Genomic DNA, 25,833 nt, shown 5'->3' on the forward strand with positions numbered 1-25,833 from the left:
ATACTATATATTGAGTACTTACAATATATCAGGCAGGGGGGATTAATTGGCTGTCACACAGTTTATCTTCCTGTGAAAAAAGGTACTCTCTTTATTGCCATTTTTGAGATAAAGAATCTGAGGATCAGGGAGGTTAAGCAACCTGCCTCAGGTCACACAGTTTTGTAAGGGATGGAGCAGGGATTCACAGCTAGAAACGTGTGGACTTAGATATAGTTCTGATGTATCTCAAATTTATAAGTTTTCCCTATGTTTTCCCCAGTTGGAGGAGGTCATCAAGAAGACATGACCTCCTGCTACCCAGGCAATTAATCAGAGGCTCCTCACCCACTCCGTTGTTTTTGAAATGTACATTCTCGCCCACTGTTCCCGCTGTGGGAGCCATTTTTGAGGATGCAGCCTGGAGAGAGCATGTATTGTTGAGACCGTCTGGATGGAAAACGGGATGAACTCTATTAAGGCCTCTATACAAACCTTAAGATGCTGGCAGCAGGTGCTGAGAGCAACTCATTTTGTGACTGACGCTCAAGACAAGCCACGCCAGGTATGTAAGTTCCCCTGCTTATTTACCCTGTCCACCACCAATCTGAAGTGTCTGCCTCATGCTTAGGTCTCTCCTTGACCTCTGTGTCCAGGGACTAGTTTTTGAGCCAACACACACGCACGCACACACACACACACACACACGGGCACAGGCACATGCACACGCACGCACGCGCGCGCGCGCACACACACACACAATATATCTCTTGACTGTATTTATTAATTGTACTTTTTTCTCATACATTAATTGCTCTCTCTAGTTCTGTTATTTGTTCCTTCTGCTTTTCATCATATTTTTATTTTTATTAATTTTTTCACTCTTTCTCTTTTAATGTCAATACCAGTAAAGGATTGACTATATAACTGAGTGCAAATTGCAGTATTTCATATATTTGCATCTGAAATATTCTCATGTGTTGTTCTATGATCTAAATGTCCATGTGAAATGTTTATTTTCTCTGAGAAGCATGCAGAGCATTATTAGATTTCAAAGAATTGAAAATCTTTTTTGCTTCTTTAACAATTTCTAGTTTTATTGTAGTATACAACTTTTTATAGTGGTGAAAGAATGTGGTTTGTACTTTTCTGTTCTGTTGAATCTGTTGAGTTTTATTTTCTATTGTTTTCGGTCGTTTTCTTAAATAGTTTCTGTGGTCTTGAATATGCTATTGGCTATGGTCAATTTTTTTATTAAATCTAAAACTATTTACTTTTCAAAAGGAAAAATTAACCTCTTTATATTGCTAAGAAAAACTAGTACTTGGCTCAATTTTTGTTGTTGTTGAACTTGCCCTATGATGACGTTTGGCTGTTTTTTATTTATCTCGAATTTAGTGGTTGTTTTAAAAATAGTCATATTGTTTTAAATTATACATGTGGATAACTTTAACCTTATAAAATCTCTTCTTATCAGATAGATTGGCTCTCTTTTATACGTATATGGAAAAGGAATATGGCAAATATTTGTTTTCTCCCCTACATCCTGCACGGAACCTTTCTTTTTTTTTTTTGTCTTTTGTCTTTTTATGGCCGCACCCACAGCATATGGAGATTCCCAGGCCAAGGATCTAATCAGAGCTACAGCTGCCGGCCTACACCACAGCCACAACAATGCCAGATCTGAGTCTCATCTGCGACCCTACACCACAGTTCACGGGCAACACCAGATCCTTAACCCACTGAGCGAGGCCAGGGATTGAACCTGCAACCTCATGGTTCCTAGTCGGATTTGTTTCTACTGCGCCATGACGGGAACTCCCATATAACCTTTTAAAATTGTTAAAGACTAAGGTCATTATTCAATGATTACCTAGTTTGACCAGAAAGGCTTCCTCTTCAGAAATTGTTTAGTTCCAATATTCAATTGTGAATTGTTATTTAACAGTTGTTATTTAATCGATATGATTAAATTGTTTTAACATTTATCACAACTTATATCCCAGAGTTTGATTCATGCATCTTCTTAGTAATATTTTGAAGCAGGGTTCATACCTGTTATATTTTCTGAGTCATACAGAGCTGAGAGGGTCTCCCGGAAAATATCATATGCTTTAGAGATAGAACTCTGCTGAGTATGGAATACAGAAAATGCAGTGTTTGCGGACACATATCTAATCTGATTTACTAATCTGATACATGCAATATTGTAGAGATGTTTAACACCAGTCTGCCTGATTTTATTTGTTGATTTTGCCTTGCCTGAATGCTCCACGGTGTTTTGTTCCCCCCTCTTTATTCTAGAAAATAAACATCTGGTGTTGGTCTAGATGTAGTTTCTTTTAAATTCCCCTAGAGTTCAAAGAGGGCTTTCTAGATATTTAAAGTTGTGAGGTAAGCTTTATTTCAGAAAAATGTTTCTTCTTTTTTAATTGAGATTATTTCATTTGTTCTGATGCTCTGTTTTCTGTCCTAGGAACATTCTTGGCTTGAATTTATTTCCTCTACGTGTACTCATTTTTTTCCGTTCATATTTTTATTTTTATTTGCTTTTCGTCTTTATTCTGAAACAAGCTTTTTAACTCAATCCATTAAACAGTGCTTTGACTTTTTGCAGTGACCATAACATTCTTTACTGCTTTGCATTTTAATTGCATGAATTGAATTTTCCATTTCCACTTACTTTTAAATTTTATTTTGGTCAGCCTTTCTTGGATTTTTTTTATTTTAATTTTTATTAGTGTCCAGTCGATTTATAGCATTGTGTCAATTTCTGCTATATGGAATAGTGACCCAGTCATACATAGTACATTCTTTTTCTCATACTATTTTCCATCATGTTCTGTCCCAAGAGATTGGATATAGTTCCCTGTGCTGTACAGTAGGACCTCATTGCTTATCCATTCTAAATGTAATAGTTTGCATCTACCAACCCCAAGCTGCCAGTCCATCCCACTCCCCTGCCCCAACCTTGTAAACCACAAGTCTATTATCTATGTCTATGGGTCTCTTTTTGTTTTGTAGGTTCATTTGTGCCATATTTTATTTATTTCTTTATTTTTTAGGGTTGCACCTGCAGCATATGGATGTTCTCAGGCCAGGGGTCGAATCGGAGCTGTAGCCACTGACCTTCACCACAGCCACAGCAACGCCAGATCTGAGCCGTGTCTGCTCAAGGCAACGCTGGAACCTTAACCTGCTGAGCAATGCCAGGGATCGAACCCGCAACCTGATGGTTCCTAGTCAGATTCGTTTCTGCTGCACCACAATGGGAATTCCTGTGCCGTATTTTAGATTCCACATATAAGTGATATCATATGGTATTTGTCTTTTCTCTTTCTGACTTTTACTTAGTATGAGAATCTCTAGTTACACCCATGTTGCTGCAAATAGTGTTATTTTTATGGCTGAGTAGTATTCTATTGTATATATGTACCACTTCTTCTTATTCCATTCATCTATTGATGGATGTTTAGGTTGTTTCCATGTTTTTGCTACTATGAATAGTCCCGCAATGAACATAGGGGTTCATGTATCTTTTTGAATGAAAGTTTTATCCGGATATATGCCCAGGAGTGGGACTGCTGGATCATATGGTGGTTCTATATTTAATTTACTGAGGAACCTCCATACTATATCTAGTTTTCCATAGCGGTTGTACCAATTTACATCCCCACCAACAGCATAGGAGGTTTCCCTTTTCTCCACACCATCTCTGCATTTGTTACTTGTAGACTTATTAACGATGGCCATTCTGATCCATGTGAGGCAGTACCTCATTGTAGTTTTGATTTACATTTTTCTAACAATTAGGGATGTTGAGCATTTTTTCATGTGCCTACTGGCCATTCTTATGTTTTCTTTGGAGAAATGTCAATTTATGGCTTCTGCTCATTTTTCAATTAGGTTGTTTTGTTTTTTTTATTGTTGAGTTGTATGATTTGTTTGTTTATTTTGGAGATTAGGCCCTTGTCAGTTGAATCATCTGCAAAGATTTTCTCCCATTCTGTGGATTGTCTTTTCATTTTTTAAAAAAATGGTTTCCTTTGCTGTGCAAATGCTTTTGAGTTTAATTGGGTTCCATTGGTTTATTTTTATTTTTATTGTCATTATTCTAGGAGGTAGATCAAACAAGATGTTGCTGAGATTTATGTCAAAGAGGATTCTGCTTATACTTTCCTCTAGCAGTTTTATAGTATATGGCCTTACATTTAGGTCTTTAATCCATTTTGAGTTTATTTTTATGTATGGCATTAGTGTTCTAATTTCATTCTTTTACATGTAGCTGTCCAGTTTTCCCAGTATCACTTATTGAAGAGACTATCTTTCCTCCACTGTATGTTCTTGCCTACTTTGTCATAGATTAGTTGACTGTAGGTGTTTGAGTTTATTTCTGAGCTTTCTATCCTCTTCCATTGATTGATATTTCTGTTTTTGTGCCAGCATCATACTGTTTTGATGGATTTCTTTTGATCCCCCTTTTTGTACTTATTTTCCTAGTTCTGACCTATCGATACTTGCCTTCTTCTTGAAAAGAAATGAAGATATATATATTATATACTAAATTTTAAATTTTAGTATGGATTATAGAAATTATATATATATATATATATATATATATATATGAGTAAAAAAAAACACTTACATTAGTGTTTTCAGATTAATTGTCCTTGAATGAAGTGTTTAAGTGTTTACTAACTGAAAAAGTGATTGACTATCTTTATGGCCTACACTGTCCTTCCATAAAGCACAGCCAGAGATTGATTCAGACACTTCTCCCTGTCCCAAATTATTTTTTACTACCCCCATGCCCCACCTGGCTTATCTTAAAGGGACTCCTATTTCCACCAGTCTCACAAAGCCTATCCTTCTGCAACTAAACACTTGAGGACACACCCGTCTCTAAACCTTCCACTTGGCCTTCTGCACAGTGCATGCTGGGAGCTGTAGTATCCTAAGCATGCAAAAAAGAGGAAGCTGAAGGGGCCAGAGATGGAAGGAGGACCCTCAGGATGGCTCGGGAAATGATTTCTTAGCATTAGAGATATGGCCTCCCATCTTTCTGAGAGTGTAGTGCCTCCATCTAGGATGTCTGTAAAGGGTGAGGATGAATCTGTGTTTTTTGTGCCTTCTCAAAGTCTGTTTTTGAGGTAGGAGGTAGATGGGCTTCTGAGCTGAGAACAGCTAGGACTTATTAGGCTGAATACATTGGGCCTGGTTTCTCTTTTACACATCCGGGGGGAAAGTTAATGGCAGGAGCTGAGCTCTGCTGGAATAAAAAGATAAGATGAACACATCAGTTCCTCCTGGGGTCAAGGAGGCTTCCCTGACTATACATGTGCAGAAACACTCCTGGGGGTCAAAAAGGGAGGGGGCACCAGGCCATAATAAGTCCTGATAACCATCCCAGAACCGTTTAATCTAGAATCCATCTTGGCCAAAAGATATGCACACATATCAGGGAGAGCCCTGGGTCCTGTTAGGTATGAAAAAATAAAACAAGATAATTGGCCAAAGGAAACAAAGACCCAGAAGAACTGTCCTGTATAAGTGATTTAAATCACCTCTCTGGCACACTCCTCATTTAGAAGGATGCCCACACCTACGCTCCTTTGGGTGTGTGTTACTGCTTTGCTTCTGCCTTAGATAAATAGACTAACTCTGGGAGTGCTCTCCCACGTGCTGTACTGTGTCATATTGTACTATGTCTCTAATAATAAATGTCGTACCTGCTTTTACAGTCTTTGCCTCTTTAAAACATTCTTGCTTTCAACAGGGCAAGAATCAGGGCAATTCCACTTCCAGCCTCTAGCTGGTCTAGTGCCTAGGATTCCTGGCTAGGATACCTAGAATTCAACCATGCTGCCCAGGTTCAGTTCGTGAGCAGAGACTTAACATCTAGCTTCAAGCCATCACTCACTGCGGTCTTACTGAGATCATTTTGAATTTGTTCTGAGTGCAGAGTTAGTGTGGTGTAGTCTAAGAATAAAGCCCCCCCCCCCCCACCACACACCAGCCCCCTGTCACTGTAGTCGGTAGAAATTTCTCTCCCACTTGGTGTCACCTTCTCTTAACTTTTCTTTGTATTGCTACTGTCATTTTCCATCTTTTCCTTTAACTTGTTCCTACCTTTGGATGCGCTTATAAATGTAGACGACGTGTGGCTGACTACTTTACTTAGCTTGGAAAGCATGATCCAAATATCTTGGAAATCACATATGTATCTTCTAAGGAAACACTCCATAGAGAGAAAAATGTTAATTACATGCAAGCAGTAGCATTTGGATGGTCCCCTCCTTTACTGAATGTCACTGTCACTAAACACTGGGGAGGCCAAACCAGCCATTCACCCTCCTGTCAAAGAGCTGTTCGTCAGTCTTCTCTGATGGGCTGATTCTTTCTGCTCACAGTTTATTTATACTTCTGAACACCTCGAGTTTTGGGTACCTATTTTGGTAGACAGAAATTCTTTCCTTGGCCCCAAGGAAAAGCAGTGTAGTGCAACGCTTAGGGTTCAAATCTTGGTCTCTACACATACTGAAGCTCTGGTTTTCTAATCATTCTCTGTAGTGTTTCCTCAGCTGTAAAATAGAGGCAATAAAGTACCTACAACATGTGGATATTGTGATGATTTACTACCATTATTGTAAGTAATTCAACAGAGTAAAATGCTGAGAGGAGTATCTGGCATGTTGTAAACACTCAACATATGTTCCTTGATCTTATTAAGAGAACAGACTTTTTTTCTTGAATATTTTAGAAGTTATATACAACTGAAAACTTAAAAACCCAATTAAATGACTTTTGTCTGGAATACCTGCTCTAGTTTTTATTCTACCTTCTTTGCTTATTTCCAGTAAAGCTGTTGCCAAAGGCACTTCCCAATTTTTCTCATGATTTGCTATTTCTTGGGGTTATATTTCTCTCAAGCTCAAGTGGCAGCAAGGAGTGGTTCCTCTTTCCCTTCCTTCCTTCCTGCCATGCCGTGGGTGTGATGACTATCAAGTTTTCATAAAATGGCTCATTGTCATTCCTAGGACACCCACAGCAGTGATTAACCCAGCGTGAGTGTCTCATTGCCAGATACCCTGATGAGACGTATGCAAAACTTACAATAACTCCTTTCCTCTTCTCCAACCAATGCCCCCATTAGACAAGAAGAGGCTAGATGGTGCTGAGGAGTGGATGGTTGGGGAGTATTTAGAACTGCTCTGATATTTTAAAGGAGTTTATTGTCCTCTTTTAGGTTTGTATTTCTTTTTTTTAATTTTGTTTTTATTGGCATATAGTTGATTTACAGTGCCATGTCAATTTCTGCTGTACAGCATAGTGACCTGGTCATACGCATATATGCATTCTTTTTCTTATACTATCTTCCATCATGTTCTATCCCAAGAGACTGGATATAGTTCCCTGTGCTGTACAGTAGGGCCTCATTGCTTATTCATTCTAACTTTAATAGTTTCCATTACCAACCCAAACTCCCAGTCCATCCCTCTTTCTCCCCCCACCAGCAACCAAAGTCTGTTCTCTGAGTCTATGTCCGTTCTGTAGATAGGTTAATTTGTGCCATGTTTCAGATTCCACATATAAGTGATATCATATGGCACTTGTATTTCTCCTTCTGACTTCATATCATATGGCACTTGTATTTTGTTCTTTTTTATGACTGAGTAGTATTCCATTGTATATATTTGTATTTCAAAGGAAGTCCATCAAACCATCTGGCACTTAATGTCATATATAGAGAGCTGCTGGAGGCAAGTGGAGTGATAAGGGTGATTCGCTACATCTGTAGGACACAGGTTAGTAAGAATGACTTACCTTAGGGCTCTGAGAAAGGGCAAACCCCAGAGTCCTGCTCTGGCTTTCACTTGGTGGTAAGCATACCTGCCATGACAGTAAGTGAACATGGGATTAGATTTAACCACATACCATGGTTTGACTGAGACTGACCTGCTTTGAGCATTGAAAGTCCCATTTCTTGGGAACCCCCTCCATCCTGAGCAAACCAGTAGTGTCGGTTCCTCTGTGTGGAACTAAGCTACAGCTTTGTCATTTAGAACAAGCTACATCAACTTGGACACATCCCATGGCCTCCTAAAGCCTGATGCTTCTTTTATACAATGGAAATAACAATATCTGTCTCGTGGTATTGCAAGAATCAGTATGGCCCTGTGTCTTGTGTGGTACTGTGCTAATATCAAAGTGCCATCATTGAAGATGTCATTTCTTTGGACCACAAGGAATTACCTGGAGAATTCCAGAATGGAGGTGGTCATACAAGGCTGAGAGCCTGTGTCCTCGAGACATAGTGAGCATGGCTCCAGAACCAGCTGAGTTGGCAGAGAGATTTGAAAGAGGTTTGAGTGTGAGGGGATGAAAGTGAGGGGTCACAAAAATCCATAGCTTGGGATCCTCATGACTCCTTTTCTTTTTTTTTAGTTTTATTTTACAGTGAATTTTATTTATTTATTTATTTATTTATTTATTTATTTATTTATTTTCTGCTGTACAGCATGGGGACCAAGTTACACATACATGTATACATACTTTTTGCTCCCATTGTTGTGTTGTGATGTAAGTATCTAGACATAGTTCGCAATGCTACACAGAAGGATCTCATTGTAAATCCATTCCAAGAGCAATAGTTTGTATCCATTAACCCCAAGCTCCTGATCCCTCCCACTCCCTCCCCCTCCCCCCAGTCAGCCACAAGTCCCTTCTCCAAGTCTATGATTTTCTTTTCTGTGGAAACATTCATTTGTGCTGTATATTAGATTCCAGTTATAAGTGATATCATATGGTATTTGTCTTTCTCTTTCTGTCTTATTTCACTCAGTATAGGAGTCTCTACTTCCATCCATATTGCTGCAAATGGCATTTATCATTCTTTTTTATGGCCGAGTAGTATTCCATTGTGTTTATATACCACATCTTCCTAATCTAATCATCTGTTGATGGACATTTGGGTTAATTCCACGTCTTGGCTATAGTGAATAGTGCTGCAATGAACATGCAGTGCATGTGTCTTTTTTAAGGAAAGTTTTGTCTGGATACATGCCCAGGAGTAGGATTGCTGGGTCATATGGTAGTTCTATGTATAGATTTCTGAGGTACCTCCATACTGTTCTCCACAGCAGTATTTGCAGGGGGCTGTAGGCAGAGGTGTCCACCCAAACCTTTTCCTGGGGCCTAATTTGGCTTTTCTGTCAGAACCTTTCACATGTAAAAGGAAGGACCATTGTATGTAGAATCAATGGTATTTATTTATTTTTTGGCTTTTTACCGCCGCACCTGTGGCATATGGAAATTCCCAGGCTAGGGATCAAATCGGAGCTACAGCCGCTAGCCTATACCACAGCCACAGCAACGCAGGATCTGAGCCACATCTGTGACCTACACCACAGCTCACAGCAACATCAGATTCTTAACCTGCTGAGAGAGGCCAGGGATCAAATCCGCATCCTCATGGATACTAGTTGGGTTCATTACCATTGAGCCACAATGGGAACAGCCCCCCAGATACACCGCACACTCTTTTTTTCTTGTCCTATCACAGGTTGTTAGTATATTCTAAAGTAAAAGATGGTAGTTTATCTAGAGTATGAGTGTGGTGAATTCTCCTTCTTCAGTGCCAGGGAGTTGCCTGCCCTGACCCTCCTCTCTCATTCCTGCCCACCTTCATCCCAGTCCCACTATAAGATGTTGATCAGCATCCACATTGGAGGAGCAGCAGCGCAGCCACCAGCAGGGTAAGGAAGAGAAGGGAGGGTGTGTACAGCTCTCAGATAAGGATGCTCCCTCTATGTGATACTCACCAGATGTTATCTGTTAAACTCAGACAGCTGATCCTTGATTTAAAGATAATGTGTTTATTATTACACTAAACAAAGCCCATAAATCTCTATCAGAGGCTGATGAGATTTGAGGACAATAGCATATGTTGGAAACACCAAGGATCTGAGTTTTCTTCTTCCCCATAATCTGAAATTCTGATAAGAAATGGTGACCTTTTCAGAGAGGTTTCTGAGCAATGAACGATGCAAGTTTTGTTAGCCATTATCTGTGTCTGGAGTTATAGTTCCAAGTGGAAATCAGGCTCGACTTGGATAATCTACCAAGCAATGTGTTTTGGAGCTGGCTAAGTCTTGTCCTGAAGGCCTGTGTTCTTTCAGGCTTCTTGGGGGCCTGCAGTTGCACCAGGTCCACGTTCTGAGAGAGGGAGCTGGATGCATGTGGAATAGAGATTGCGTAAGGCCTCTGAAGCCCCATGATGGCTGTTTGCACAGCTGTAATCATTACAAATAAATGACTTCATAAATTTCAACAAATGAAATCATGTTATTTTATTTTGTCAGCCCTGTCTTTTCCTTGTGCCGCCAAGTTGCCAGCGTGTCATTTATTTTGGCTTATTTTTGTTGAAAGGAGATTTAAAGATGAGCCCAATTACAGCATCTGAGAGCACTGCTCTCTCCTACCCCAAACCTGCTTTTTTTTTTTTTTTCCTGTCAAAAGAAAAGAAGCTGAAAATATGAATAGTTAATGACCTGAAATAAGAGCAAGTCTGTATTAAGTTCCTGGAGCACATTTCTTTTCTTTTGTCAGGAATATTGAGGCATAATTTACATGGGATAAAATTCACATTTTATAGGAATACAGTTCTTGGAGTTTTGACAAGTAGGTAGTCATGCGAATATGTCCTTCACCGTCTCCCTTAAAAGTCCTATACATCTTTGCAGTTGATGCCAATCCCTATTATTGCTGTATTTTCTGTCCCTATAATTTTATCTTTTCCAGAATGTCATACAAATGGAATCAAACTGTCTGTAGCCTTTTCTGAAATCGAAATATAGTTGCTGTATGGTATTGTATAAGTTACAGGTGTACATTATAGTTATACAAATTTTAAGGATTATACTCTATTTATAGTTATTATAAAATATTGGCTATATTCCCTGTGCTGTACACTATGTCCTTGTAGCTTATTTTATACCTGATAGTTTTTACCTCTTCATCCCCTACACCTGTGTACCCCTGTCCCTCTCCTGACTAGTAACCACTAGTTTGTTCTCTGTATCTGTGAGTCTGTTTCTTTTTGTTTGTTTGTTTTCAGTATATAGGCTTTTGAATCTGGCTTTCTTTACTTAGCTGGATGTTTCTGAGATTCACCCATCTAGTACATGTATCAGTATTTCATTTTTTCTAACTGCTGAATACTGTCACAGTTTTGTATCCATTCCCAACTGAGGGACTGAGTTAACTTCAGTTTTGTATTATGAATAAAGCTACTCTTGGGTAAATACCTAAGAGTGGGATTGCTGGCTTAAATGGGAACTCTGTTTAGCTTTATAAGGAGCACCAAACATTTTCCAAAGTGTCTGTCCCCACTAGCAAATGGATAAGAGGTCTAGTAACCTGTGCCTTCTTCCCAGCTCCTGATGTTGTCAGGTTTCTTTTCTTAAAGCCATTCTAATTGGTGTGAAGTGGTATTTCACTGGCATTTTTTTTTTTTTTTTTGTCTTTTTTCCTTTTCTAGGGCCGCTCCTATGGCATATGGAGGTTCCCAGGCTAGGTGGTCTAATAGGAGCTATAGCCGCCGGCCTATGCCAGAGCCAGCTCACAGCAATGCCGGACCCTTAACCCACTGAGCAAGGCCAGAGATCGAACCCACAACCTCATGGTTCCTAGTTGGATTCATTAACCACTGAGCCACGACAGGAACTCCCCTTACTGGCATTTTAATTTGCGTTTTCTTAATGACTAGTGATGCTGAAGATTTTTATTTTTATTTTTATTTGTCTTTTGTCTTTTTAGAGCTGTACCTACAGCATATGGAGTTTCTCAGGCTAGGAGTCGAATCAGAGCTGTAGCTGCTGGCCTCCGCCACAGCCACAGCAATGCCAGATCCAAGCCATGTCTACCACCTACACCATAGCCCATGACAACACCAGAACCTTAACCCACTGAGCAAGGCCAGGGATTGAACCCGTGTCTTCATGGATACTAGTCAGTTTTGTTGATCACTGAGCCACTATGGGAACCCCTGAACATTTTAAAAAATGTGCTCATTGGCCATTTGTATATCTTCTTTGCAGAAATATAAATTCAAATCCTTGGCCCAGGTTCCTTTAAAAGTTTAGCAAGGAATTACCATAATATCTGGCAATTCCTTTTGTATGTATATATTCAAAAAAATGAAAGCAAGGACTCAAACATTCACTTGTACATCAGGGTTCATAGTAACATATTACAGACAATAGCCAAAATGTAAAAACCAACCAAATATTGATGAACAGGTGAGTGGATAAATAAAATGTGGTATATAAGGACAATAGAATATTATTTGACCTTAAAAAGGAATGCAGAAATTCCTGTTATGGCTCAGTGGGTTAAGAAACTGACTAGTATCCGTGAGGATACAGGTTTGATCCCTGGCCTCACTGAGTGGTCTAAGGATTCTGCATTGCCACAATAGAGCTTGGATCCCATGTTTCTGTGGCCGTGGTGTAGGCCAGCAGCTGCACCTCTGATTTAACCCCTAGCCTAGGAACTTCCATATGCCTCATGTGCGGCCCTAAAAAAAATAAAATAAAATAAAATAAAAACTGCAATTGTACAACATACATGAATCTTGAAAACATTATGCTAAGTAAAATAAGCCAGACATATAAAAATGAATATTGCATGATTCCACTTATATGAAGTACCTAGAAGAGGCAAATTCATAGAGACAGAAAGTATAATAGAAGTTACCAGAGGCTAGGGAGAAGAGCGAATGAGAAGTTATTGTTTAATGGGTACAGAGTTTCTGTTAGGGATGATGAAAATATTCCGGAAATACTGGTGAGGGTTATATGACATTATCAATGTACTTATTGCTCCTGAACTGTGCACTTAGGACTAAAATGATACATTTCATGTTATGTGTATTTCACCACCATAAATTCTTTGCCCATTTTTAAATATGTTGTCTTTCTATTTTTCAGCTGCAGAAATTCTTTATATATTCTAGTTCCTAGATCCCTATCCATCTGAAAGTATTTGTTGTCATTTTGTGACAGCATCCTTTGATGTGCAATTTTTCAAAATTTTGACGAAGCCTGGTTAATCTATTTTTTTCTTTGGTTGGTTGTGCTATGGGTTTCATATCTAAAAACCATTGCCTCATCCAAGGTGATGAATATTCACACTTATGTTTCCTCTAAGGAGTTTTAGTTCTTACATTTAGGCTTTTGATCCATTTTGAGCTGCTTCTTGTATATGGTGTGAGGTAGGGGTCAAGATTCATGGTTCGCATATGGCTATCCAGTTGTCCCTGCACCATTTGTTTGGAAAGGCCATTCTTTTTATATTAAATTGTCTCAGTGCCCTTGTTTGAGTTCAATTGACCGAAGTGTGTGAAAATATTTTTGGACTCTCAAGTCTATTCTGTTAATTTACATGTTTGCTCTATGCCAGTATCACATAGTCTTCAGTACTGTAGCTTTGTAGTAAATTTTAATGGAAAGAGTGAATCCTCCAACATTGTTCTTTTTTCTGTATTGTTTTGGCTATTCTGGATCTTTTGCACTTCCATATAATTGTAAGTATTAGCTTGCCAATTTCTATAAATATGGCAGTTGAAATTTAGAATCAAATTAGTTGACTCTATAGATCAATATAGGTAGTATTGTGATCATAACAGTATTGGATCTTCTAATTTGTGAACATGGGTTTTATTCTATTTATTTAGGACCTCTTTGATTTCTTGCAGTAATGTTTTATAGTTTTGGTGTATAAATTTTGCACTTTGTTGATAGACTTTATTCCTAAGTTTTTTATTCTTTTGATGCTACCTTAAATGGAATTGTTTCATAAATTTTATTTCTTGGAGGGTTCATTGCTAGTGTATAAAATAATATATGTTGATATGATTATGTATACTAATTATGTAAATATGATTATGTATATAGATCTTATATCCTGAAATGTGCTGAATTTATTTATTAGCTCTAATTATGTGTTTGTGACTGACTTGGGGTTTTCAACCCACTACCAGGTATAGAACTGGAAAAGCCACAAGGCCAATAATTCCATGTTATTTTGTAGATCCCCAGGCCACGCCCTCTGTAGGATATGAGCTACCCCAAGTAATTAATGCTCCACATTAAGTACTTATTTCTTTGACCACTAGATTCTCCCTTAAATTATTTGAGGTCTATAGGCCTTAAAAATAAAGCTGGCTAGAGTTTCCTTGTGGTGCAGTGGCTTAAGGATCTGACTTTGTAACTGCAATGGCTTGGGTTGCTGTTGTGGCATGTGTTCAATCCCTGGCCTGGGAATTCCACATGCCACAGGTATGGCCAAAAAATAAATAAAGCTGGCTAATTCAACTTGATTATATAATGCAAGAATTTGAATTTAGATATAAATGCAAAATTGAAACCTAACAGTGTGATTGGATTTCGTCAATTAATTTTAGAAGATGGGTGGATGGATTACTCTAACCTAGGCAGGGTACTGTCTGAATGCCTGACCACTCTCCAGAAGACTTAGAATTGCACTCCATTGGCTCCTTAAAGAAAGACATTCCTGGAGTGCCTACTATGGTACAGTGGGTTAAAAATCTGACTGCAGCAACTCGGGTTGCTATGGAAGTGTGTGTTCGATCCCCAGCCTAGCTTGTGGATTAAAGGATCCAGCATTGCTATAGATGTGGCACAGGAATTGAATTTCATTTGGGTCTTGTTCTCTGCATCTTCTCACCTCTTTTTCTGATCCTTATCATCTCTTTCCATTCCATGCTCTGTCCATTATGGTGGGAAACTGTGGCCCTTCATTTAACTCTTTGGTTAATGGCCCTTTTCCTTCCCTGCTGGGTCTAGGGGAAATGGGATGTAGCTAGGAAGCTTATTTTTAATCATACCTATGAGTGCATATTTTTGTGTAAAGCCCTATCACTTGGGGGAAGGGAAAAAACCTTCTCCTTGCCTCACTTACATAACTAGGAATTTATTCCTAAATCAGATTGTCTTTGCAAGGGTGACTTATTTCATGAAGTTCAGAAAACATGTAAAAATCGTGCAGAGTGGGAGGCTCTACTCTAGAAAGTAGTGGAACTACGCATAAAATACATGTGCTAATAGCTCTGGGCTGTCTTGGCCCACATTTATGAAATGATGGCTCTTCATATCTGGTCTATCAATTGACTGAATTTAAACTCTGATTAATCCAGACATGGATAAATTACATTCATCTTGAATCCAGATGGCAAATGTGCTTATGACTTCTGGTACTTGACTGCATTGCCATTCTAATAAAGTTGCATACAGCTGTTCACTGAATAATGTTGTGTTTCATATATGGGAGAGATGCGAAATATCTGGGATGTGAAGAATTTATTTGGAGTGTAAGTTCTTTGTGTGCCATTGCTAATGTCTAGCCAGAGGATATTCTAGCCATGATATATTTAGTTCAATAAGTGTGCCCTTCTCAAAAACTAAATCATATTGATGCATAATTTCTATGAATTACTGTTTCTGTTTCACTCTTGGTTACTTGTATTGCACCATGTTCTGAACTAGGAGTGAGGTCAAATCATACTATATATGGCAGACCTAGCTCAGGTGGGCAGAGCACATACCATTAATTTATTTATTTACTTAGTGAATATTTATTAAATGCCAACACTGTGCCAATAGCTCTGATTGGTGCTGCAAGATAGTAGCAAGGATAATGGACTCTGCAAAAACAAAGCTTTGCCTTGTGTTTGGATCAGAAGCTGTTAGAGGAACCATCAGTACAAATTTGGTAAAAAGCAGTTTCTGCAATGCAAACTAAAATGCTTTCTCTCTCACCAGAATTTTAATATATTATATAGAGATTCTTTGCCCAATATGGTAGCCACTAGCCACATGTAGTGCTTAAAATTGAAATAAGTTAAAATTAAATAACTTTAAAATTCAGTTTGTCAGTCATCCTAGCCTTATTGTAAATATTCAATAGTCACATATGTCTGGCGGCTACTGTATTGGATAACACAAATGTGGAACATTGCTATTATCACAGGACGTTTTCTATTGAGCAGCCCTGAAAGAGAAGATGGAATGAAGAAAAAAAATCAAACTAATGACTTCATTTACAGCTTAACATCTTGACACTATGTCCTACAAGAGACACATTTATGAGGGCAAGAAATTTTCTAAAACAGGTTTTACAAGCTTTTAAGTTACAAAAAGACAGACTTTGCATTTAATTGGAAAAGTTGTTACCTGGCATGTCCTCATTTTTTTTTTCTTTTGAGTGGTAGAAAGGATAGTGTGCCAATGCAAAACTAATAGTACACATTATGGTGGGGATTGCTGACTCCTTGCCAAAATCCATTCTCATCGTTTTTTTTTCCCCCCAGGGCTGCACCCATGGCATATGGAGGTTCACAGGCTAGGGGTCAAATCGGAGCTGAAGCCACCAGCCTGTGCCACAGCCACAGCAACACCAGATCAGAGCTAAGTCTGTGACCTACACCACAGCTCATGGCAACACCAGATCCTTAACCCACTGAGAAAGGCCAGAGATCAAATCTTCATCCTCATGGATGCCAGTCAGATTCGTTTCTGCTGAGCCACAACGGGAACTCCCATCGTCTTTTTTTTTTATATATACAATAATATAATAATATAATACTTCTTGGCTAACCATCTCCAATGCAGTGCCCATCCTCCGTTACAGCTGGGTGTGGTGATTTGATTCTCACCGTTGGAATGTGGGCACAAGTGACATCATTTCTGAACAGAGCCTTTCAACGGGCTGATGTGCTTCCTTCATATTTGTTTTTACTTGGCTACAAGCCACCTTCAGTAGCACGGCTTCTAATGTGTAGAAAAGAACACCAACCTAAGTAGGGCATGGAGAAAAAGGCTGAGAAGAATCCACGTCTTTAAGATTGTGTGGAGTCGAGTGGTCCAATAACTGAGAAGTCCAACTGGTACATAAAAGATCAATAAATTTCCACTTTATTTGGCCCAGTGCATTTTGGGACTTGTTTGTTACAGCAGCTAATACTACCCTGAAATACATTAGAGCAGATGCAGACTTAATTTTGCTTGGAAATATCCTTTCAGCTGCACATGTCAGCAACAACCACATTGTCATTAAAAAAAAAAAAAAAAAAAAAAAAGAGAGAGAGAGAGAGAGAGAGAACAAACTATAGCACTCTCCCTGAATAAACGTCACTTTTATCCACAATGAAATTGTTTCCTGGAGTTCCTGTCGTGGCTCAGCAGGTTAAGAACCTGACTAGTATCCATGAGGATGCAGGTTCGATCCCTGGCCTTGCTCAGTGGGTTAAGGATCCGGCGTTGCCATGAGCTGTGTGTAGGTCACAGACGCGGCTTGGATCCCACATTGCTGTGGCTATGGCATAGGCTGGCAGCTGTACCTCCGATTTGACCCCTAGCCTGGGAGCTTCCATATGATTTATTTAGCTGTGGCCCTAAAAAAAAAAAAAAAAAAAAAAAAAAAAAAGAGAAAAGAAATTGTTTCCTATCATTATAAGGGTATTGTCTTAGATTGGATTTCCTAGAAGTGAAGTCTGAGTTGGTATTCTCTTGTATGAATGAGGATTCTCAAGAGAAAAAAATGTAAAGAAAGCAGTGAGGGGAGTGAAATGGGGAAAGGGAAACAGCCCAGGAAAGATAAGGATTCAACTGGATACTAGCTTCAGCTCAATTCCACAGAGAGAGCTCTACAGGGTAAATCTCACCAGAGTTGTCCCTGCTTGAGGCAGTGTCAGTTTTTTGAGCCTCTGTATTAGTCATTGGTTGGTGGAACCCCCCATGTGTTTCTAGAAGGGCAGACTCTTCAGTGAAGGAAAACCTGTCATGAGAAGGTCAGTTGTGAACTGATTCCAGCCAAAACTCCCAAAGCTGGGGCGAGGCTGCACCAGCCAGGATGGGCACCTGTACAGCCCCATCACTGTCCACTACAGCTCCTTATCTTTAAATATGTGAATATAGACGTTCCCATCGTGGCTCAGTGGTAATGAACCCAACTAGTATCCGTGAGGATGTGGGTTTGATCCCTGGCCTTGCTCAGTGGCTTAAGGGATCCTGAATTGCTGTAAACTTTGGTGTAGGTCACAGATGAGGCTCAGATCTGGCATGGCTATGGCCTTGGCATAGACCAGCAGCTGCAGCTCCAATTTGAACCCTAGGCTGGGAACTCCCATAGACCGTGGGTGCAGCCCTAAAATGACAAAAGTAAATAAATAAATAAATCTGTGAATATGTGACCTGTGGTTCCCTCTCAGACAAGGCTGATGGAAAGATTCTCTTTGCAAAGGGAAACTATAATTTTTATGACTCCAAAGATAGCCCCGAGTTTTATAGAGCAAATTCTTTCATAGGAAGATGGACAGTCAGAAAGTTAACTTTCGGCATAAACCTAAAAGCTTGGACTATGGTCTGCATAACGAGGTGGAGGGTAACAAGGGAAGGACAGAAGAGCTTTCCCTGGGGATGCCGCAAAAGCCTGTCCCTGATGTGAGCAGGTGACACGAGAGTGATGGTGTGTGATGCTCCAAAGCCTGAATTCTAGAGCCAGAAGGCCTCTGTGGCAATCAAGGTTTGGTCTCTAATGTGCTGGGTAACACTGGAACTTGACCCTGTGTGTACCTCAGTTTCTTCTTCTATAAAATAGAGATAATGGAGTTCCCGTCGTGGCTCAGCAGAAACAAATCTGACTAGTATCCATGAGGATGCAGGTTTGATCCTTGGCCTTGCTCAGTGGGTTAAGGATCCGGTGTTGCTGTGAGCTGTGGTGTAGGTTACAGATGTGGCTCGGATCTGGGATTGCTGTGGCTGTGCTGTATGCCAGCAGCTACAGCTCCAATTCAACCCCTAGCCTGGGAACCTCCATATGCTGAGGGTGCAGCCCTAAGAAATAAATAAATAAATAAAATAGAGATAACGATGGACATTAAGATATAGGCTGTTGAGAGGGTGAGTACTCAAGTATGCAAAGGTCTTTGAATGCTTCTTGGAACATAGTCAGTGCCATGTAAGGGAGGCTCTGATTGGGAAGCTGGGTCTTGAGATGCAAGCATACGTGTCCCAGGTGCAGAATAGGAGAGGGCAAAGGTTAAACAAGCTCTGGGCCTCTGGAGGCAGATATTCTAGGATTGAACCCCTATTCCACCACTGCATAACCTTGGGAAAATTACTCAAATTCTTTACACCTGAGTCTCCTCATCTTTAAACTTGGAATAATGAAAGAACTCTTAGAGGTATGGTGAAAACTAAATAAGTAAACATTTTAGAATTCTGTAAACAATACCTACTATATAACATACTTTAAATGTTGTTATGTTGTTATTATCATTACATAGGGGAAGGTAAGAGAATCTTTTCAGAGGATGGAGAAATGTCCATGGGGACAGATTCACTGCTTATATTCAGGGGTTTCTGAGGTGAGTTTGAGGTTCTAAAGATAAATAGAAGATGAGGTAGAAATTCCTACCCTGTGAAACTAAGGTGCTATAACTTGGTCCCGTATGCATCATAAACCCATTGGACATTAAACATGTTTTCCCAAGTTTTTTTCAGAGTAAGGAAGTGGAACCAGCCAGCTATTGCTGTATAACAAATGATCCCATAATTTAGTGCCCTAAGACAAGTATTCATTTAGACCCCAGACTGGGGTCTGCTAAGAGATTGTCTGAGTCTCAGGCAAGCTCCTTCATGATTCAGTGCTTGTTTTCAGCTCAGCTTGTCAGCTCTGGTTCCAGGGCTGGAGGGGTGTTGGTTTGGGCACCTTGGTTCCCCTCCATGTGGTCTCTTATGGAAAGAGCTTGTTCTCATAGCAGAGCTAGGGTTCCCCCTGAGAATGCACAGAAGCTTCTGAATTCACTTCTGATGATTTTGATTGGCCAAGCTGAATCCCAGGGTGGAGCCTGGAGTCAGGGTAGGTGGGGCTTTTAGAGTTACAGAGGAATGTGTATGGATACAGGAAAGCCATTACTTGGGACTCTCAGTGAAAAGAGTCTAGCAAATTCTCCAAGGGTCACCTCTTTAATTCAAGAAAATGGGCAGAGGCAGAGCCTTGCTATTCCCTTTTGAGTGATCTACGTTTGTAAGGTCCTGGAAAGGGATGGCTTTTAAACACTCCAAAGAAGTGAGTCACTTTGATCTTGCAACTTGCCCTCTTGTGCCCCAGCCTGTCTTTTCTATATGTTTCAAAGATTGGTAGTTGGTGCCAGGAGGAGCTCTAGTTGGGGAAATGCCTACATCACAGAGGGCAGAGAGGCTCACACTTCCACAAAGGATTGAAAAAGAGGCTGTGATACTGAGGCCAGGAGAATCCATTGTTAAAAGGAAGGGGAAACTTTCACATCTAAGAGCAAAACTTTTTCTTTTTATGGTCACACCCGTAGCATATAGAAGTTCCTGAGCCGGGGGTTGAATCTGAGCCACAGCTGTGGCAACACGGGATCCTTTAACCCACGGAGCTGGGCTGGGGATTGAACCTATACCTCCAAAGCGACCCGAGCTGTTACAGATTCTTAACCCACTGTGCCGTGGCAGGAACTCCAAAAGCAAGTCTTTTTGAAAAAAATATTTAGTCCTCTCTATTCCACCTTTATCTCTTTATTTGGCAAGTTAGAGAATTAATATGACTTCTCAATTTACAGAACCAAAGAGGTAAGCTAGATAATGTTGACTAAATGCCAAATACTTAATAAAATTCAAAGTCATAATATTTGAACTCTGTATTAAGCCATACGTGCTTGATGTAATTTATACATGTTGTTAATTTTTTTTCTTTTTTGTCTTTTTGGGCCTCTCCCATGGCAATATAGAAGTTCCCAGGCTAGGGTCAAATCGGAGATGTATCTGCCACAGCCACAGCAACTCCAGATCTGAGCCGTGTCTGTGACCTACACTGCAGCTCATGGCAATGCCAGATCCTTAACCCACTGAGTGAGGCCAGGGATTGAATGTGAATGGATACTGGTTGGGTTCGTTACCACTGAGCCATAATGGGAACTCCAACATTGTTAATTTTCATGTAACTGTTTGAAGATATATCAGGATTGTGTATTTTATTGGGGACCACAACTCTGTAAGAATCAATTGAAGATTTAAAAAAAAAAAGATCAATGGCTTTGTTATACTGATACTTAATTGAGGAACCAAAATTAGGTTTTAAATCCAAGTCTCACCTGTGTCCCATGAGTTCCTCACTTGAACTCTTTAAACAACAATTTACTCATTTGTTACACGGAGGGGTTTCTATCACTGGATTGTTGCTTTTACAATATTCTTAGAATTTCTTGTCCCCTCAGTAAGAAGTCATTCTTTCAACCTTTAATCATGAAAAATAATTCAGTTTAATCTTTAAAGAGAAGAAAAAACTGTAAAATTTTTTTGGGAAAGAAAGTATAGCATTTTTTCCTTTGAATGCCCAGTTTTGGTCAGTGCATTCAGTGTCATCGGGCTATGTCTTGGTTTGGGTTGGCCCAGAAGCTGACCTGGAGAGAAGGATTTGAGTGAAAGGTATTTATCTAGGAAGAGAGCCCAGGAAACATTGGAGGGCTGTGAGGCAGGGAAGGGAAAGCAGCTAATAACAGGTGCATCATCGGGCTGGTTATCATCTGAGGTTACCTAGAGCTTAATTGCCCTGGAAGCCTGGGAGGCCGGAGAGATCCTACGACTGAAACATCGCACCTGTGAGGTGAGGGAGCTGCTGCATTTATACTCCCACTGCCATCGTCTGTGGCTGAGCACTGCTTCTAGCCTGTGTGTCAAAGCAGGTTCCTGCAACCAGAGAGAGATTTCGGGTAGGCATATGTGATTTGGAACATGACATGGCATAGGAACATGACAACTCAGAGAATATGGATTTTGACTTGCAACATGTGTTCCAGACTCAATCCTGATTTCCAAACCTCTGTTTTTTAACTAGCTGCTCAAATCCTTTTATGGAATATGAAATGGCAGATAAAACTGGTCAAAAATGGAGCTACTATGATTCCTGGGATGCTACATGTGTGTGTAAGCCTAGTCTGCTCCCTGTGGCCCTGAGAACCACCCCAGAGCCACCGCTGAGGAATGCAGAGGGCTCCCCAGAAAATAGCTTGAAAACACCCACTTTAGATTGTTAAAGGCTGCTTCTAGTTGTAGCCTCTGGTTGACATTTTTGTATTGAGCTGCCTTCTGCTGATACCTTCTCTGCTTCCTTTCCCCCTAAAAAGAAAACCAAGACAAGATCCTTCAAAACCTCATAGGGGAAAAAAAAAGCAATTAGAAATTGGATTTCATAGTGATAAGAACAACAACAAAAAAAAGACCGAGTGGGGGCTGAAAAACACAACAAAATGAAAAAAGCCACAGCTGATTGGAAGGCTATTTAAAACCCACATCAACTATTCAGAAAAGGGTAGCCATAGTAACATACCCAGGAGTACCATTCCCTGGGTGTGACTCCAGCTGGAGGAGGATGGCGGGGTGTGGGGGGCAGGGTTCTGTGGGCCAGGGGGCTCTCCCGGCACCCCCCCGCCCCCCGCTGAGACTGGGAAGGAGCAGCCTAACAGAAGCTGCGAATCTCCTTGGTGAACATAGAGGCTGAGCTATATTTTTGGCAACTTCCTTTTGGATTCTGAAGTTGGATTCTTTACGGATGACTTTAAATGGAAGCATAAAAAAAAAAAAAAAAAGCTTTGATAAAACTCACACCAGGGGGGAAAAAGCAGAAGACCACATGGAAACTGTGGGCGGGAGCTGCGATTGTGCCTTTTCAAGCAGTTCCTTAGATACTGCTGTGGGTCTGGGCTCTTATCAGATTGATAGTTGCATGAAGTCACCGAAACTGCCAGGGAGCCCATGAAAATCTGTAGAAGGTATGGGGGCCCACCCGGGGCCCCTGTGGTTGTCCCCTCTACCAACTGCTGTGCGTGTTGGAAGATAAGGACTTGTAGATGCTTCCTCTTCAGAGACCTGCCCTTGACCCACAGGTAGTGTCTCTGCAGGAACTGCCTGGGAAGCTCTGCCTTCCCTACAGCCCCAAACCAAGGACTGGTTGATACTGGATCTTGGCCCCTTACCTCAATTTAGGATATAACTGGGTTCCTTTCAAACTTCCCCATGGGCACAGCCTTAAACCAGATACCAAAGGAGACCATTTCCTTGCTCAGCTTCTTTTCTGCTCTACTTGTTTGCCTCACTTTCTTAGAGGTTTCTTCCAAGACCACCCTCTCAATAAAACACTTGCAAAATAATCTTTTCAGGATCAGTGTCGAGGGAACCTCTCCTACAACAGACATCATGAGAATAGCTCTGGAATAGGCATGAGTTCACCCTCCATCAAGCTCTGGTCTACGACCAGGGTGCTATGGGGCTGTGGGTGAGTGTCTGGATCTCTCAGAGACACAGTATACAAGAGTCAAGTTCAACTAGATCATTGTTCTTGTTTGTTTGATCTGAACCCACATCCCATCTAGCTCCTTCCCTTCCCCATTCTGCTTCCCTGCCACCCACTTCCAGGATTCCTCTGAGACCACTCCATCATTATATCACTTGCAAGAGTCCCAGACCGAGCCTTTGCTTCTCAGAACTCTGACTTAAGACACAGGCTAAAGTTGGAGGAGAAAAGGAATTCTTGTAGCCCAGTGGAAGCCACCAATGGGAGGTATTCAAATCCACTCCACCCTCTAGTCCCTTTCAGGAGAGCTACACATTGGATGTCCATAGAATTTCTAGAAAGTTCTTTGATACCAATGTCTGAAAGCCGTTGGACCAGGTCTCTAAAGTTGGGTCTAGTTCAACAGTTCTGAGAGAACTTTCTTTACTACTCACTGAATAATTGTTCTCCAGATGGTCTTGGGATTGGAGAAGGAATGGGGTCAGGCCACATATTAAAGAACATATGGTTGGTTGACGGAGGCCTTGAGCCCCACTAAGAAATTCTTCAAACCATTTCTCTAGAAGGGATATTTTCATCCTTGAGCTTTTCAAAGTCTGCCACTTTGAGGCTGTTTCCCTGAAAAAAACAACAAACAAACAAACAAAAAATACAGGGATTTTTTTAAATGCCAGAGTAGATGCTCTCGTTGCCCTGCCTAGATCTCCTTTACTGGACTTAGGCATCCATCCTCCAGTGGTCCTTAGCTGATGAGAGCCTCACCTGTGACAATGCTTGGGTACTTATCCCTTAGCCTCCATAACCCATCCACCAGAGGTCAGAAGTAGCCATGGCCAATGGATGAATAATGTTGAAATTCTCAAGCCTACTCCTTTGCTCCAGGTGAGACCATTTTTCCATGGTGGAATTCACACTCTGGGGCTCCTCATAGGCTTAAGCTGAGGCTAGACTTCAGTTGCAGCCACTTTGCTATGAGCTCCTTTCCCTCTTCACTCCTGCTTCTCTCTCTCCCTTGCTGGTTTCGTTTGGTAGCACTTCGCCAACAAATGATTTGCAAAACTGCTCCTGGGTAAGTCTTTGCTGCTAGAAAACGTGGCATGCTAATAATTCAGCTGGCTGAAGGCCACAGAAGGTGAGATTTGACTGGGGATTGAACACTACTGGATAACACTGAAGTCCACAGTTAACAAGTTGGGGGCCTTTGATTTAGAAATGCTTGGATTTCATTCCCTTTTCAAGTTTCCCAAATCTCTTTTCAAAGAGGGAAAATAAAGAGGGCAAGTAAGTAAGATTTCAAGTGTGTTTTCTTATTTAAGAAATTGGAGGTTTTTTTTTTTTTTTTTTTTTTTTTTCCTGCAGCCTTGTCCTTGGTGTTTGTAGCAAAAGGTGCTCAAATACTTATTTAATGTATTTGAATAAATATTCCAAAACATCTCATTCATGGACTTTTCTGAGTGTATTTGGAATACAATAAAGACATAAAAAATGGCTGGTTTAAGGGATAAGATAGAAGATTAACCTACTTTTAGGTTTATTAACTTCTTTTCATTGAAGTGGAACAAGTCTTGTTAAATACTAATTATCTTCCCCATTCTTTCACATTATGGTTATTTTTTTTCTTTTATAGAGTAGGATTCCTATAGAGAAATTAGCTGTTTTCAGAATTGTGTATTCAAATATCTATCATATCTAAGCTACAATTTCTAGGAACTGCATTATTACTGAATTCTAAATGCCCTTTTAAAACCTAGCTTTGACGTTTATTTAGACCATCTGCCGTCTCCCATCCTCTGGGAAGACCATGTGTGCTGCTGAATGACTAATGTGAATTCCTCTACCCTTTGCATGGTTTTCGGAGTGAGATGTGATATCAGGATCTTTGAGATGTTCAATGTGGCTGACAGTGTCTTTGCTGGCATCTTTCCCATCAAGGGCTAAGTATTTGTATTTCTTGGTGGAACAAGAGAGAAGTGAAAATTTCATTAGAGAAATTTGACCCCTTTTAACACCCAGAATATTTTTATTTTAATTCTCTTCCCACCACTTCACTTATAACCCTTGGTTGGTAGGGGAGGGACAGAGCTGGGTCTAGGATGAGGCCTCAAATGCAAAATGTAAGTGAGTGCCACAAAAACTCAGTGATAAAGATAAATAATATTTTAATGCCGTATTTTTATTGTAGTAAAAAACAGATAATGTGAAATTTACCATCTTAGGCGTTATGAAGTGTACAGTTCATTGGTGTTAAGCTTATTCACAGCATGAAGAAACAGCTCTCCAGAAATTTTCTATCTTGCAAACAAACTCTCTACCCAGTGAACAACCCCCCCGCCACACACAAACCCTTTGGTTACCGTTGCTGCTTTGTTTCTGTGAATTTGACTGCTTGAGATACCTCATGTAAGTGGAATCATGCAGTAGTGGCACCTTTGCAACTAGTTAATTTCACTTCATTTC

At 40.3% G+C, this 25,833-nt stretch overlaps 1 long non-coding RNA gene across 2 annotated transcripts in view; it reads left to right on the forward strand.

Annotated features, from left to right (window-relative positions):
* Window positions 1–378: 378 nt before the first annotated feature.
* Window positions 379–25,833, forward strand: part of LOC110257461 (uncharacterized) — a 590,814-nt gene continuing 565,359 nt past the window's right edge. For both annotated transcript variants that reach the window (XR_002340074.2, XR_014831931.1), the window contains exon 1: window positions 379–544. This is a non-coding gene — a long non-coding RNA (uncharacterized LOC110257461). The remainder of the gene's footprint in view (window positions 545–25,833) is intronic.

This window comes from Sus scrofa, chromosome 17, assembly GCF_054392235.1.
Source record: "Sus scrofa isolate SSC_HxYL_T2T_F1_AM1 chromosome 17, Sscrofa_HxYL_maternal_Yorkshire_Landrace_v2.0, whole genome shotgun sequence".
Taxonomy (NCBI): Eukaryota; Metazoa; Chordata; class Mammalia; order Artiodactyla; family Suidae; genus Sus; species Sus scrofa.